Source organism: Salvelinus sp. IW2-2015, linkage group LG31 (genome assembly GCF_002910315.2).
Source record: "Salvelinus sp. IW2-2015 linkage group LG31, ASM291031v2, whole genome shotgun sequence".
Classification (NCBI taxonomy): domain Eukaryota; kingdom Metazoa; phylum Chordata; class Actinopteri; order Salmoniformes; family Salmonidae; genus Salvelinus; species Salvelinus sp. IW2-2015.
In genome coordinates, this window is record NC_036870.1 from 13,452,678 (window position 1) to 13,458,435 (window position 5,758).

Consider the following 5,758-nt stretch of genomic DNA (forward strand, 5'->3'; position numbering starts at 1 on the left):
GCTCTATTCCTTTTKTTTTAATCCCCCCAAAAACTTCCTAGTCCTTGCTGATGACAAGCAAACCCATAACATGATGCAGCCAKCACCATGCTTGAAAATATGAAGAGTTGTACTCAATGATGTGTTGTGTTGGATTTGCCCCYAACATAACACTTTGTATTCAGGATATAAAGTAAAMTTCTTTATCACATTTTTTGCAGTTTTACTTTAGTGCCTTATTGCAAACAGGATACATGCTTTGGAATATTTGTACTATGTACAAGCTCCTTCTTTTCACTCTGTCATTTACACTGAACAAAAAAATAAACGCAACATGCAGGTTTTACTGAGGTTTTACTGAGTTACAGTTCACATAAGGAAATCCGTCATTAGGCCGTAATCTATGGATTTCACATGACTGAGAATACAGCTATGCAGCTGTTGGTCACAGGTACCTTAAAAGAAAGGTAGGGCGTGGATCAGAAAACCAGTAAGTGTCCGGTGTGACCACCATTTTCCTCATGCAGCGTGACACATCTCCTTTGCATAGAGTTGATTAGGCTGTTGATTGTGGCCTGTGGAATGTTGTCCCACACCACTCCAATGACTGTGTGAAGTTGCTGGATATTGGCGGGAACTGGAGCACTCTGTCATACACGTCGATCCAGAGCCTCCCAAACATTATCAATGAGTGACATGTCTGGTGAGTATGCAGGCCATGGGAGAACTGGGACATTTTCAGCTTCCAGGAATTGTATACAGATCCTTGTGACATGAGGCTGTGCATTATCATGCTGAAAGATGAGGTGATGGCGGCGGATGAATGGCACGACAATGGGCCTCAGGATCTCATCACGGTATCTCTGTGCATTCAAATTGCCATTGATAAAATGTAATTCTATTCGTTGTTCGTAGCTTATGCCTGCCCGTACCCTAACCCCACCGCCACCATGGGGAATTCTGTTCACAACATTGAAATCTGCAAACCACTCGCCAACACGACGCCATACACGCTACACTGTCTGCCATCCGCCCGGTAAAGTTGAAACRGGGATTTATCAGTGAAGAGGACACTTCTCCGGCGTGCCAGTGGCCATCGAAGGTGAGCATTTGCCCATTGAAGTCGGTTACGATGCCAAACTGCAGTCAGGTCAAGACCGTGGTGAGGACGAAGAGCACAGCGATGAACTTCCCTGAGACGATTTCTGACAGTTTGTGCAAAAATTATTCGGTTGTGCAAACCCACTGTTTCATCAGCTGTCCGGGTGGCTGGTCTCACACGATCCCACTCCATTTTAAATTCAGGCTGTAACACAACAAAATGTAGATAAGTCAAGGGGTGTGAATACAGGCACTGTATCTGCTGTGTCCATGCACTCAATTCATAGTGTTCACAGTAACAGTGAACTTCGTGACCTTGTGTGTAACCTTACAAATGTTGACCAAGTCTGCTGTAGTGTTATAAAGCAACYTTTAACTCTACTCATGTCAAAGAAGGGCATGATCACTTTAATTGTGATATAATTCAGAATTTGCTTGACTAAATACACTCCTAAACCACGTAAACAGTATATCTTCATAATTGTTACGGTTAAAGTCTGACAGTATTTCAGTCATCTGCACTATTGAACCCGGACGTTATGGCCTTTTATAGGTGAACCTTTGAGCTGATGTGCAAGTGATATTGCAATAAACATTTGATCATCTCGAGTTGTTCCGAGAAGAAACGCCATTTCAAGGTACAGACATGGCAGACCTTCTCCTTGAGAATTATCTTTCCTGCCATGTGTGTTCTGAGATTTATACAGACCCTGTGTCTCTTAGTTGCCTCCACAACTTTTGTTTCAGCTGTATTTCCAAGTTCTGGGATCAAACAAAAAATAGTAACTGTCCAATCTGTAAGAGGAAATRTTCCAAAAGAGTGGATGCCTAACTTTGCCCTGAAGGACCTGGCAGACTCATACACAAAGAGGGAGAAAAGGGTGTACGTCATTGACTCAATGACCGATGAAATGATCGGGTCTACAGGCTGTGGGAAGGAAGAGAAGAGGGGGTCCAAAGATTTACGGATGGAAGAAAAAAGGGAGCCCATAGAATCAGGTGTGGAAAAAAAGAGGGGTTCCACAGGCTCAGGGAGGGAAGAAATAAGGGGGTCCACAGATTCAAGAACTGAAGAAAAGCAAGTTTTTCCTGGGCTGGCTGGACAGGTGTTGTGCAGTAAACATGCAGAGAAGCATAAGTGGTTTTGTATGGACGAGGGGAAAGCTGTGTGTAACGTCTGTGAAAATCCAACTCWACACTCTGGACACAAGGTCATTGCTATAGAAAAGGCTGTAGTTGACCTCAAGGTAAATGTGTGCATCTGTTTCAAATTTCTACATGTTCTACATGTTACTGGTATAATTTTGACATGGTTAGATTAAGTCACATCCCCTCTAACCTCACCTGGTGTAACCTGGTGTTGCTTGCCACTGCCACCTTAGCTGGCTTTTTAAAAATCAAATATAAGWTTATTGGTTGCCTACACAGATTTGCAGGTGTTATGTGCAGAAAAATGGTTATGTTACTAGCTCCAWCAGTGCAGTAGAATGTCTAGCAAATARAATACACATACACAAATATTCAAAAAAAGTCTAAATAACAGTCCAAAGTAGATATATTAGACTGAGCAGTGTCAGAATCCAGAATATACAAATGTAGTGTGTATAGAAAATATATAATTTGGAGAAGAAAATGGTATGTACAGTAGTAGGTATATTAGGATGAGATACAGTACATTAAGAAAGTATTCATACCTCTTTACTTTTTCCACATTTTGTTGTGTTACAGACTGAATTTAAAATGGATAACATTTKAATATTGTGTCACTGATCTACACACAATATCCCAAAATGTTGAAGTGGAATTTTGTTTTAAGACAACCCCTTTGTTATGGCAAGCCTAAATAAGTTCAGGAGGACAAGTGTGCTTAACAAATCACATAATAAGTTGCATGAACTCATTCTMTGTTCAATAATAGTGGTTAAAAATATTTTAGAATGACTACCCCTACCTCTGTACCCCACACATACAATTATCTGTAAGGTCCCTCAATCGAGTAGTGAATTTCAAGCACATAGTCAACCACAAAGACCAGGGATTTTTTCAAAAATGTAGCCACACTAGCCTACTTGACCACTGCCTGAAACTGTAACTTAAAGCGGGTACAGCCTCAGTGTTCCCAGTAAACCCGTGCTGGAAGTTGCACAGAATTTCCATAACCTTAAATTTTGCGCTCAGCAGCCCTGAAATGTGTTCAGTGCCTACATTTGTTTTGAGGGACCATTGCAGCTAAGCACAGGAAAAATCCTTTTAGCTAACCCCTCACCTAACCCTTTAACCTATCTCCTAAACTTAACCCTAACCCCTAGTCATTCTAACATTAGCCACCTAGCTAGAATTCGTAACATGCCATACATTTTGCAAATTCATAATATATACGTTTTTCAAATTCTTAACATATAATACGGATTGTAATTCGTAACATATCATACGAAATGGGTGATGGACATCCACAAATTAATACATACCATACAAAACAGAACATATACTAAATGGAGTGTCCTGGATTTACCTACAGAATAATATGAAATACTCTGAGACCAGGTTGGGCTATATTAACAACCTGTACAATGTCACACAGGAAAAGCTGAAGCTGTACTTGAAGCCTATGCAGGACAATCTGAAGAAATGTACTGAGACTGAGAGAAAATACAAGCATATTGTTCAACACACAAAGGTAAGTGTATTGGCAATGGAAGCAACAAAATAAAATACAAATATAGAATTTTATCTGAATTAAATTGAACAGACTTTTTTACTTTATACTTTTTWAATTGGTTAATTTATTGTGTTTTCTATTAGTTGTTCTGAAATGTTCTAACTATTCTTCCATTTTTCTACCTTTCTAACAAAATCATGACATCATGAGCCCCAACCAGGTATTTTTGCTAATTAAGATGCTTCCTTGTCATAGACACAGTTGGTGGACACTGATAAAGATAAAGGAGGCTTTTGAGAAGCTTCACCAGTTTCTGAGAGATGAAGAGAAGGCCAGACTAGGTGAGCTTCGGAAGGAAGAGCAGCAGAAGAGAGATACTATGACCACAGAAATGAAGATCATTCACGACCAAATCTCATCTCTTACAACGGGTATCACTACTTTGGAACAAGACTTAAAGAAGCAGGATTTGCGCTTTCTGAAGGTATGTACACAGTAATCCCAAAACTAGACTGCAAACATTGCATGTTGCATCTGTTAGTTAGGATAACGTACATACAATGCTAGTGGTTTAGTTTGAGGGTACGGATTAGATCATCTTACAGTATCACACCACAATATGCAGTGCAATCAATGTGATTGTGGGTGACGTATACTCCCCAAGGAGCTATTGCTGATAAGAATAGAGAGACATTACTGCAGCTTTTGGGATAGAATCCATTATGATGATGGCTTTGATTCCTTGTCTAAGGTTTAATCGGTTGTTTTCTGCATAGGATATTCCAACGGTTTCTTGACTATATTCTAGCATAATATGATTAACATTCAGCCTTTCTCTGTCTTATCATTGCTAGAGCTACAAAAACATCCAAATGAGGTACGTCCAATGTCTTTTCTTTCTCAATATCATACGGTATCTGCTTGTTACTGATATAGAGAAATTACTCCTCTTACACATAAACGATATGGCCTAAAAATCACATCTCAATATTTGAATATCTACTTCGCGCCGAAAAGAGATGGCTGCCTCGCTTCGTTTCCTTGGAAAATATGCAGTATTTTGTTTTTTTTACGTGTTATTCTACATCGTACCCCGGGTAATCTTAGGTTCATTACATACAGTCGGGAGGAACTACTGAATATACGATTAACGTCAACTCATCATCGTTCCTACCAGGAATATGACTTTCCCGAAACGGATCCAGTGTTTTGCCTTCACACAATACAATGGATCTGATCCAGCCGGCGACCCTGTGCGACGCCGAAAAAGGGGAAAACGTGCGGTCTCGTGTCAGGCTTCGGAGACGGGCACATCGCGCTCCACTCCCTAGCATACTACTCGCCAATGTCCAGTCTCTTGACAATAAGGTTGATGAAATCCGAGCACGGGTAGCATTCAGAGAGACATCAGGGATTGCAACGTGCTCTGCTCACGGAAACATGGCTAACTCAAGGGACGCTAACGGAGTCGGTGCAGCCAGCTGGTTTCTTCATGCATCGCGCCGACAGAAACAAACATCTTTCCGGTAAGAAGAGGGCGGGGGGTATGCCTTATGATTAACGAGAGAATGGTGTGATCATATCAAACACACAAGAACTCAAGTCGTTCTGTCACCTGATCTAGAACTCCTCACAATCAATGTCGACCGCATTATCTACCAAGGAATTCTCGTCAATCATAATCACAGCCGTATACATTCCCCCCAAGCAGACACATCGATGGCCCTGAACGAACTTTATCTGACTCTTTGTAAACTGGAAACCAACACCCTGAGGTGCATTCATCGTAGCTGGGATTTAACAAGGCTAATCTAAAAACAAAACTCCCTAATTCTATCAGCAATACGATTGTGCTACCAGGCTGGGAAAACATAGACCATTGTATACTAATTTCCGCGACGCTTATAAGGCCTCCCCCGCCCCCCCTTCGGAAAAGCTGACCACGACTCCATTTTGTTGATTCCAGCCTACAAACAGAAACTCAAACAACAAAGCTCCCGCGCTCAGGTCCTGCTTGGT

General features: G+C 41.1%; 1 long non-coding RNA gene and 1 pseudogene across 1 annotated transcript; both read left to right on the forward strand.

The window, feature by feature from the left end:
* The first annotated feature begins 1,702 nt into the window (after window positions 1–1,702).
* Window positions 1,703–4,217, forward strand: LOC111955683 (uncharacterized). The gene is made up of 3 exons (XR_011474525.1): window positions 1,703–2,327; window positions 3,662–3,757; window positions 3,995–4,217. It is a non-coding gene; the product is annotated as an uncharacterized lncRNA (long non-coding RNA).
* Window positions 4,218–4,966: 749 nt separating this feature from the next.
* Window positions 4,967–5,758, forward strand: part of LOC111955501 (zinc-binding protein A33-like) — a 4,808-nt pseudogene continuing 4,016 nt past the window's right edge.